Source organism: Mustela erminea, chromosome 21 (genome assembly GCF_009829155.1).
Source record: "Mustela erminea isolate mMusErm1 chromosome 21, mMusErm1.Pri, whole genome shotgun sequence".
Lineage (NCBI taxonomy): Eukaryota > Metazoa > Chordata > Mammalia > Carnivora > Mustelidae > Mustela > Mustela erminea.
This window is the reverse complement of record NC_045634.1, coordinates 6,424,152-6,434,874: the sequence shown is the minus strand read 5'-3', so window position 1 is coordinate 6,434,874 and position 10,723 is coordinate 6,424,152. Positions and strand designations below refer to the sequence as shown.

The 10,723-nt window shown below is 42.0% G+C and overlaps 1 long non-coding RNA gene across 1 annotated transcript; it reads right to left on the bottom strand.

Annotated features, from left to right (window-relative positions):
• Positions 1–5,642: 5,642 nt before the first annotated feature.
• LOC116581851 lies at positions 5,643–6,923 on the bottom strand. Its single transcript, XR_004282267.1, has 3 exons — positions 6,785–6,923; positions 6,355–6,492; positions 5,643–5,673 (listed from the first exon to the last, which is right to left on the bottom strand). It is a non-coding gene; the product is annotated as an uncharacterized LOC116581851 (long non-coding RNA).
• Between the last annotated feature and the right edge of the window lie 3,800 nt (positions 6,924–10,723).

The following is a 10,723-nucleotide window of genomic DNA, read 5'->3' as shown; positions in this document are numbered from 1 at the left end:
ATGTCCCTTGTGACTATAGATGCAAAATTCCTCAACAAAATACTAGCAAACCAAGTTTAGCAATATATTAAGAGGATGATATACCATAAATAGGTAAGATTTATTACAGAAATGCAACATTTGAAATCAATGTTATATATGACATTAATAGAATGAAGGAAAAAAAACACATGGCCATCTCAACTGATGCAGAAAAAGATTGATGTTGACAAAATCCATAACTTTTTCATAGTAACAACCCTCAGGGGCACCTAGGTGGCTCAGTTGGTTAAGGGTCAGCCTTTGGCTTGGGTCATGATCTCAGGGTCCTGGGATCAAATCCCACATCAGGCTCCTTGCTCTGTGGGAAGCCTACTTCTCCCTCTCCCTCTGCCCCTCCCCCAATTCATACTCTCTCTCTCTCTCACTCTCTATCTCAAATTAAAAAAATAAAAATCTTTTAGAAAATAAGAACTCTCAATAAACTAAAAATAGAAAGGAATTTCCTCAACATGATAAAAGATTGAAAGCTTTTCCCCTAAGATCAGGAACAAGATAAGAATGCCCACTTTACCATTTCTATTCAACATATTGCTAGAAGTTCTAGCCAGAGCAATTAGGCAAGAAAAAGAAATAAAAGGCATTCTAAGTGAAAAGGTAAACTATCTCCATTCACAAATAACATGATCTTACATGTAGAAAACACTAAAGTATCCACACACAAAAAATTGTTAGTGCTAATATATGAATTCAGCAAAGTTGTAGAATACTAAATCAGCATGCAAAAATTCATTGTATTTCTATACACTACCCCTGAACAATCCAAAAAAGAAATGGAGAAAATAATTTCATTTACAATAGCATCAGAAAGAATTAAATATTTTGGAATAAAATTAACCAAGGAAGCAAAAGACTTGTACACTGAAAGTTATAAAAATTGCTGAAAGAAATCAGGAAAGCCTTAAAAAAATGGAAAAAATCCAATGTTCCTGGATTGGAAGACTCACTGTTGCTAAGATGACAATACTGTCCAAAGCAATCTACAGATTCAAGGCAATCCCAATGGAGAGGTGTGTGGCTGGCTCAGCGCAAGAGCATGTGAATCTTGATCTTGGGCTTGTGAGTCTGAGCCCCACACTGGGTGTGTAGAGTACTAAAAAACAAAATCAGAAACAAAACCCAATGGAAAAAATGCCAATGATGCTTTTTTCATATTAAGGGTGACAGGGTGGCTCAATCAGTTAAGCATCCAACTCTTGATTTTGGTGCAGGTCATGATCTCAGGGTCATGAGATTGAGCCCCATGTCAGGCTCGGCACTGAGCGTGGATCCTGCTTGAGATTCTTTCCCTCTCTCTCTGCCCCTCTCCCTCAAAAAATTAAATAAAAATAAAATTTAAAACAAAATAAATAAAATTAATATGACATCTCAAGAAACTACAAAGAGGCGAAACAAACTTGAAAAGAACAAAGTGGAGGCTTCATACTTCTTGATTTCAAAACTCATTATGAAGCAACAGTAATCAAAACAGTGTGGTACTGGCATAAAGACAAATATGCAGACCAATGGAATGGAATTGAGAGCCCCAAAACGAACCCTCACATGGTCCATGGGTTGTTAAGAAGAGGGCACAACCATTCAATAAAGAAAGAACAGTCTCTTTGACAAATGATGCTGGGGAATCTGGGTATGCACATATAAAAGCATCAACTTGGACCTTTACATTACAATTGTTAAAATCAAACACAAATAGAGACCAAACTTGAAAATTCCCTGAGCAGACAAAACCAGTTAAATCATACAAGCAAAGCTTAAATTAGCTTATTTTGCAAGACAAGTGAGACTAACTTGACCTGAGTCACTTCTTGCTTATGCCTCTGAAAAACATAAGCAAAACTTAAAACCCTTCCCCAAAATTGAGGTAACCACTAACCAACTTCCAAGATTTAAAAACTTTCTAACATTGTAACCAATCACTGAGAAGAGTAACAGTCCCTGCCCTCTCACTATATAAGCTGCTTCATGACAATATACCTCTGAATCTCATTGCATGTTTGGTTTGAATGCTCCCAGTTCACGAAGTATCCTCTTTGTGTGTGGACAGTAAACTTCTACTAATTACTTCTTTGGTGATTCATTGGTTTTACTTCTGCTATTTCTGAACTTTGACACACTATATACAAAAATTAACTAAAAATGAATCAAAGACCTAAATTTAAGAAGTAAATCTGTAAAACTTAAAAAAAAAAAAACCCACACAGGGGAAAATCTTTATGACCTTAGATTTGGCAGTGTCTTAAATATAACACCAAGAGCACAGGCATCAGGAGAAATAGATACATTGGACTTCGTTAGAATTAAAAAAATTTGTGCATCAAAGAACACAAAAAGAGAGTGTTTGGGGTCGCTCAGTGAGTTAAGCATCTGCCTTTGGCTCAGGTCATGATCCCAGCGTCCTGGGATAGAGCCCCACATCCGGCTCCCTACTCACCATGGAGCCGGCTTCTCCATCTGCCTGCCACTGTCCCTGCTTGTGCTCTCTATCTCTGTCAAATAAATAATAAAGTCTTTAAAAAAGAAAGAAATCACAATCTTCAGTGTAGGAGAAAATATTTGTAAATCATACATCTGTTAAAGGTTTAACATCCAGAATCTATAAAGAGCTTCTGCAACTCGACAACAAAAAGACAAACAATCCAATTTAAAAATGGGTGGGGACGCCTGGGTGGCTCAGTTGGTTAAGCAGCTGCCTTCGGCTCAGGTCATGATCCCAGCGTCCTGGGATGAGTCCCACATCGGGCTTCTTGCTCGGCAGGGAGCCTGCTTCTCCCTCTGCCTCTGCCTGCCACTCTGTCTGCCTGTGCTCGCTCTCTCTCCCTCTCTGTCTCTGATAAATAAATAAAATCTTTAAAAATGGGCGAAGGACTTGAATAGACATTTGTCTAAAGAAGACTTACAAATAGTCAATAAGCACAGGAAAAGATGCTCTATATCATAAGTCATCAGGGAAATTCATATCAAACCCACAATGAGACAGAACTCCATACCCACTAAAATGGAGACATAATTTAATTTTTAAAAATGGGGAATAACTAGTGCTGAAGAGGGTCCGGAGAAATTGAAACCCTCTGCTTGCTGGTGGGAATGTAAAATGGTGCAGCCACTGTGAAAAAGAGTTTGGCCATTGCTCAAAAATTAAACACGGAATTATCAGATGACCCAGCAATTCCATTCCTAGGTATGCACACAAAAGGACGGAAAGCATGGACTCAAACAGGTGCTTGTACACCAATGTTCATAGCAGCATTATTCACAAAGCTGTCAGCAATCCGAGTGTCCATCGACGGATGAGTGGATAACAAAATGCAGTATATACATATATATGTACAATGGAATATTATTCATCCTTAAAAAGGAATAAAGTTCTGACACATGCTAAAACATGGATGAAACTTCACAACATTGTGCTAAGCAGAATAAGCCAGATACCAGGGGATGAATATGCTATGATTTTATTGCCCTTACGTGAAATATCTACAATAGGTAAAGTCATAGAGACAGGAAGTAGATTAGAGATTATCAGGGGGCGGGGGCCCTGGGTGGCTCAGTGGGTTAAAGCCTCTGCCTTCAGCTCAGGTCATGATCTCAGGGTCCTGGGATCGAGCCCTGTATCGGCTCTGCTCGGCAGGGAGCCTGCTTCCCTTCCTCTCTCTCTGCCTGCCTCTCTGCCTACTTGTGATCTGTCTGTCAAATGAATAAATGAAATCTTAAAAAAAAAAAAAAAAAAAGAAAGAAAGAAAGAAATTACCAGGGGGTGGTGCACCTAGGTGGCTCAGTTGGTTGAGCAACTGCCTTTGGCTCAGGTCATGATCCTGGAGTCCCCGGATCGAGTCCCACATTGGACTCTCTGCTCAGGGCTCTCTGCTCAGTGGGGAGTCTGCTTCTCCCTCTTACCCTCCCCCTCTCACGCTCTCTCTCTCTTTCTCTCTCATTCTTTATCTCTCAAATAAATAAATAAAATCAAAAAAAAAAAAAAAAAGAAAAAGAAAAAGAAAGAAATTACCAGGGGCTGAGGGGACAAGAAGGGGAGAGTTAATGTGTAATAGGTACAGAGTTTATGTTTGGGGTGATGAAAAAAATAAAAAAATCATGGTAATGATTACACAATATTATGAATGTAATCAGTTTCACTGAGTTGTCCATCTAGCAGTGGTTACAATAGTAAATCTTATGTTATATATGTTTTACCACAATTTTAAAAATCTAAAAAAATTGAATAAAAATATGAGTGAATCCAAGAAATATGAACACTGAAAGGGTATTTGATGGATATTAGTTACTGATTTTTTTTTAGGTATGATGATGTCATTGTGGTTATGTTTTTTTAATAAAAAGCCCTTCTCTTTTAGCAATACTGTATAATTATAGGTGAAACGGTAGGATCACTGAGTTTCACTTCAAAATGATCCAGTGAATATATAGACGAAACAAGTCTGACCATGTATTGACAGTTCTGGAAGCTGGGCAATGGGTAGATGGGAGGGGAAGTAGTATCTCCCATACTTTTGTGTTTATTCAAAATATTCCATAATAAAAAGTGATAACAAACCCGCTAGTTATTCTAAGTGCTCTACATATATTACTACATTGTAAAAAAAAAAGACACAAAAATTGAGATCTTATACGAATGAGATAAACAGGGGTACCGGGGAAGCTCAGTCCGTTAAGCGTCTGCCCTTGGCTCAGGTTGTGATCCTTGGGTACTGCAATCGAGTCCCACATCATGTCCTGGCTCCCTGCTCAGCGGGGAGCCTGAGCGGGGAGCCTGCTTCTCCCTCTCCCTCTGCCCCTCCCCCCACCCCTCTCGTGGCTGTGTGCTCTCTCTCTCCTTCTCTCTCTCAAATAAATAAAAATAAAATCTTTTAGAAAAAGAATGAGAAAAATATAAACAATATTTTAAGATTTTTTTTTAAAGATTTTATTTATTTATTTGACAGAGAGAGATCACAAGTAGGCAGAGAGGCAGGCAGAGAGAGAGAGAGGAGGAAACAGGCTCCCTGCTGAGCAGAGAGCCCGATGCGGGACTTGATCCCAGGACCCTGAGATCATGACCTGAGCCGAAGGCAGTGGCTTAACCCACTGAGCCACCCAGGCGCCCATATTTTAAGATTTTATTTATCTGAATAATTCAGAAGTTAGTTTTGTGCCTGCTAACAAGATGTTAGGAATAAAATGGTCCCAAAGCAAGGGTTTCAAATGTCAGACCAGGCACCGTGGCCTCAAACTATTTGTAGTTACTCTTTTTTTTTTTTTTTAAAGATTTTATTTATTTATTTGACAGAGAGAGATCACAAGTAGGCAGAGAGGCAGGCAGAGAGAGAGAGAGAGGGAAGCAGCCTCCCTGCTGAGCAGAGAGCCCGATGCGGGACTCGATCCCAGGACCCTGAGACATGACCTGAGCCGAAGGCAGCAGCTTAACCCACTGAGCCACCCAGGCGCCCTATAGTTACTCTTTTGAGTTCAACTGTACACCTACAGAGAAGTTCATCATTAAGTTTAGAGGATGTGAAACCAATTTCAAGTACTCTTCTTAATTATTGTTGCTTTTTTTGGTCAAGATTGAAGTCAGATTATGGTGTTTTGTTGTTGTTGTTGTTGTTTTTATCTTGTCATGTGGCTGATGAAGGGCTTGTTCTAGGGTAAGAGAAATGTGCAAATTCAGATATGTAGAGGAAATGGGGGGTGGGGAGAAGGGCGTAAGTTCTGATGCAGGGGAGGCAGGGGTAAGGGAAGGCTTTCTGAGGGAAAGGATGCTGTTAGCCAGATGAAAGGAAATAGGCCATTCTAGGTAAAGAGAACAGTCTGGAACTTCATAAGCTGAGATCTGGGGGCATGAAGAAGTTGGTGGATTCAGAGAGCTATTTGTTCAGTATTGCTGAGTATAGAAATAGTAAAGATAGTCTTAAGAGTTTGGGGGGTTTTTAGATTTTGGTTTGGTTTAGTTTGGTTTGTTTTGGAGGGTGAGTGGCTGTGTTACAGTTGTTCTGGGCACGCCTGGAAAATCCTTAAGGGAACAAACAAACTGAACTGAGAGGCAAAGTTCTTCCCCACAAGAAAACCTGTTCCTCAACATCGAAGAGCATCCAAGAGGGTTGCAGAGAGCGCCAGCCCCTGACACTCCTGAACTTAATCCCACCTGACTACCAGGTAGGAGTCTCTGCATAGGCCCATGAGTAATGCTTAGTGTCCTGAGAAATACTGGGCATTAAAGCAATTGAGCAGCCACTGACCAGCCAACCCTTTCTAAAGAGACTTCTACTAATATCCTTGATGTGGAGCTGAACCCAGGGAAGCAAATCTGCTCAAAGCACTGACCAGCTTAGTTGGTCTATTTTGAAGATTCCAGCCTCTAAAGCCAGTGGGAAATGAGAAGCCACCGGATCATGGTAGAAAAAATACAGGGAGATTTCCATTTCAAATCTGCTTCTGTGATAGCCACACATGGACTGATCTCTTTGAAGGAAAAAGAAAAGGAATCAAGGTGCTGAAGTCAGGAAACACATGTACCAAAAAGGAGCTTAAGGTTCATGGCGCCATCTTAGAAACCACCAGTGTCTGCATGGGGCAGGTGTGATGGGATTGACTATACAAGAATATTCCTCCAATTCTGTTACTTCCTAAAGGTCTGGCAGAAGTATGAAGACCAAGACCCAGGTCCTTATTCTGAATGAGGACCCATCTGCTTCCCTCAGTGAGCACTTTGACAAATCGAGAAGCTAAATTCTACAGAGTGAGAGGACCCTACCTTTATCCTTGAAGAACTTCAAGACCGTCGGTTCCATGTCTGTTGTTTTGGTGTTGCTCTACCTGTAACAAAATTGCTGGTACATGTACACTCTTTTCTTATACAAAGCAAAAATGAAACTTCATTGACTCTTCCTATGTGAAACTTAAAAAAATTTTTTTTGAAGGTTCATTGACACAGAGAGAAGTAACAGAAGCAATTAGGGATTCTTCTCTAGTGGCCCTCAGGTTCACAAAACACAAATTTTGTTGTCCTTGCTTTTCAATAGTGATGCTGAAACAGAATCTTCAAAGTTGGCTTCTCTTACCCAGGTTTTCTAGACCAGGGGCCGGCAAACAACAGCCCAGGAGCCAATTCTGGGCCACCATCCATTTTTTTTGTATGACTTGAACGCTAAAGGAGTTCTTAAACTTTTTATGAGTTGAAAAACAATCAAAAGACCTATAGTCAAAAATATATATACTGTACACTTAAAATTTGTTAAAATGACAGATTTCATGTTAAATGTTTTTAACCACAATAAAAAAAAGTTAAAGGAGTATTTCGTGACACATGAAAATTATATGAAATCGAATTTAAGCGTCCCTACATAAAGTCTGGTTGAAACACAGCCACACCCATGCTCACAGGGTTCGTGACACAGCAGTGGAGGCCAAGGGAAAATCTGCCACGTAACAGCCTTGTAAGGCTTGGAGAATTCCAAGACTGATCTGGATCTATAAGAGTAACCCGCTAATTCAGGGTTATTCATATTAATAATAATAACAAATAATAACAGAATATTAAACCTTTAACAGCTACATTGGTGCTTATAGGCCAAACTCCAATTGTAGACCAGTGGGGGACTCTTTTAGAGTTGACCAGCCCTCCAGGGAAATTTAAGTCAAGTGGGGACCTCCTGAGGAGTTTCTCGGTTTATGTAATGAGGCGGTTTGCTTAAGCTCCTCAGGGCCATTGCAACCAGGACCCCTGGGACACCCAGGTCTGCACAGTCTATCTGCAATCTGGGAGGCAGCCTGCAATGCCCGTATCTGTCCTTTGCTATTGCAAGCAGAGTAGAATGAGTCTAGCCTTAGGAATGCAGCCAGTCAGATGGGTGGTTGCTGGGTTTTGACTTACTTCCATACCGCCTCCTTCCTGTCTGTACCCTACCCCCACATTTTCCCCCAGTGCCCTATCTACATTTAAGAAGAAGAAGAAGAAGAAGAGGCGGCAAGTACCAGAAACTTTCTGACAGCCCAGCTGCCTGTCCCCACTGCCTCCCAAATTTCATGCTGGCAGACAACTGTGTCCAACCTCTGCCCTACTGGGAAGGTCTTCTCCAGGGACCGTCCTTTCTCTGTTCCCTCAGCCTCCCTGAGGTGAGTTGTCTTGAGAGTGGAAAGAGGGTGGCGGCTTGGGGGTGTGAGCTGGACTGGCCCCCTTCTGGACCTCCGAGTGAGGGCTGGGGGAAAGCTGGCAAGCCAAAGGGACAGTGGCCTCCAATGCCAGCTACTGCTATCTCTTTGAGTGGAACCCTTCTCTGGGCGAAGCAGGGAGCGGGGTCATGAAAAACACAGGCCAAGCGGAAGCACATGATGAGGTGGCACAGTCAGTCTGGTGTCGCACCGGGCCACAGCAGCCACCAAATCAGCCCAGGTCTTGCTTGACCAATTAGGTGTCACTTAGGGTTCATATCTTATTCAGGATTCTTTGCTTGGTTTGGTTTACCTTACATTCCACTCCCATTCCTGAGCTCACATCTGCCTCAGATTAGTAAGTGATCCCAGTGTTGGGATGCCATTTGGGACCAAAGGCAGCAGCCCTAGGAGAGAGAAAGTCATTGGAGGACAGTGTGGTGGGAGGCAGGAATTTCAAGACTTGTGGGGAGTGGAAAGAGCACTCAGACACCCTCTATAATCAACAGGGAAACACAGTGGAGCCCATGGAATAGGAGCCCCTTACTCCTTGGGCTAGGGAATTATCTTTTTAACCACTTCTAGTGTCGGGATCCTCTCTGTAGGCTACAGAAATTTGGTAATGCAATCCTGCACGACCTCTTCCATCTCCCCAATATCACAATGAAATGCTGCCTCTCCGCAAACACATCCAGCATGGAGACCAAAGGGTCACTGGCCACTGTCTTTCATTCAGCTACTATTCCCATTTCTCTTGCCCCCCTCCTGATCCCACCTCTTAATAAGCCATTGAGTACCAGAGGAGGAAATTCCAGCCCAAAGGGGGACTGGTCATCTCACTGGCTCCAAAGCAGAGCTTGGCTTAGGGAAGGGGGATTGTCCTGATGTTATCATTATTCAAGAGGCTCTTCCTGTCCAGCTCTGGGGAGTAGCCTGAGCAGCTGGGAGAGAGAAGAGATGAAGCCTCTGAGGTCTCAAGCTGGGACCTTGGGCTGCCGATGGCCTCTGGAGACAGGATGCCTGGTGGGGACCAAGAGGCCCTGAGAAGAGTAGGTTGAGAATATTTGTCTCAGGCTGTTCTAGCTGCAAAATAACCAAACACCCACTGGGTACAGAACACCTTCCCGAGCCTAGTGACATATGCAAATAAGTAGAAGATGCAACAATGCCCTCACCATGTTATTGTAGATGATTGAAGACACATCTAAAAAAAATTAGGAATACTCACTAACCCTCATTCTAACAAAGGCAAAGTCATTTGATGCAATTCAAGTAGGGTATGAGCAGGGGCACATTAAGGAGTGTAGGAGCTAAGCCAGGAGGTTTGGGGAGGTGAGTTTTCAATTTTGAATTTTTTCTTGATGGATGAGGGGGCAAAGGTATATATATGAAGTTGAGGATTAAAAGTAATATGTTATATTCCTGCAAAGAAAAAAGGATTTTACCTAGAGAAGGAAGAACACAAGAGAAAAATTTTAAAACCAAAGATATCCTTTTGCAGCAATAAATGCCAGGATGGAACTGATGGAAGACTGACCATAATTAATAAGCATGTTGGTGTAATAGAATGTTCTAGTTAATCAAATTCTTTTTTTTTTTTTTTGATTTATTTATTTATTTGTCAGAGAGAGAGAGAGCGCGCGAGCGCACAGGCAGACAGAGTGGCAGACAGAGGCAGAGAAAGAAACAGGCTCCCTGATGAGCAAGGAGCCCGATGTGAGACTCGATCCCAGGATCCTGGGATCATGACCTGACCCAAAGGCACCCGCTTAACCAACTCAACCACCCTGATCCCCAAAATTCTTTTTTTATAACAATGTGTGTTTAAAAATTCTTTCTTACTCTTTGGGGCGCCTGGGTGGCTCAGTGGTTTAAGCCGCTGCCTTCGGCTCAGGTCATGATCTCAGGGTTGTGGGATCGGGTCCCGCATCGGGCTCTCTGCTCGGCAGAGAGCCTGCTTCCCTCTCTCTCTCTCTGCCTGCCTCTCCATCTACTTGTGATTTCTCTCTGTCAAATAAATAAATAAAATCTTAAAAAAAAAAAAATTCTTTCTTACTCTAATAAATATAAGATCATGCTTATTTAGAATCCTGGGAGGATTTTATATTTATGCCAAGATATATTGTGGATACCCTGGAAGTTATTTTGTTAAATAAATTCCTCAGAGGAGGTTCCCATAACATTTAGGAATGGGTTAATGGCAACAGGTCCCCTGACCCAACAAATACCTAAACCATATAAATGTGCTGGATAAACCATCAAACACCCCCTGCCCCCCCCACACTCTCATTATATATATAACCAAGGTAAAAAAAAAAAAAAAAAAATAAGGAAAGGAAAAAAAAGGGGTGGGGGAGGTAAATCCCCAAGTTCTAAAACTCACAGCTAGAGAGAGCTGTCAACGTGAGTCTGATGTGGCGGTCAAGAAGCAGGTGGGGGCTGGGCCAGCCTACCGGCTGGAACTGAAACCTTTGCATAAAGCAGCACAAATGGCACTTGAAAATTTCTTCCCACAACTCCAAAGAAGCAGAAAGTAAGATTG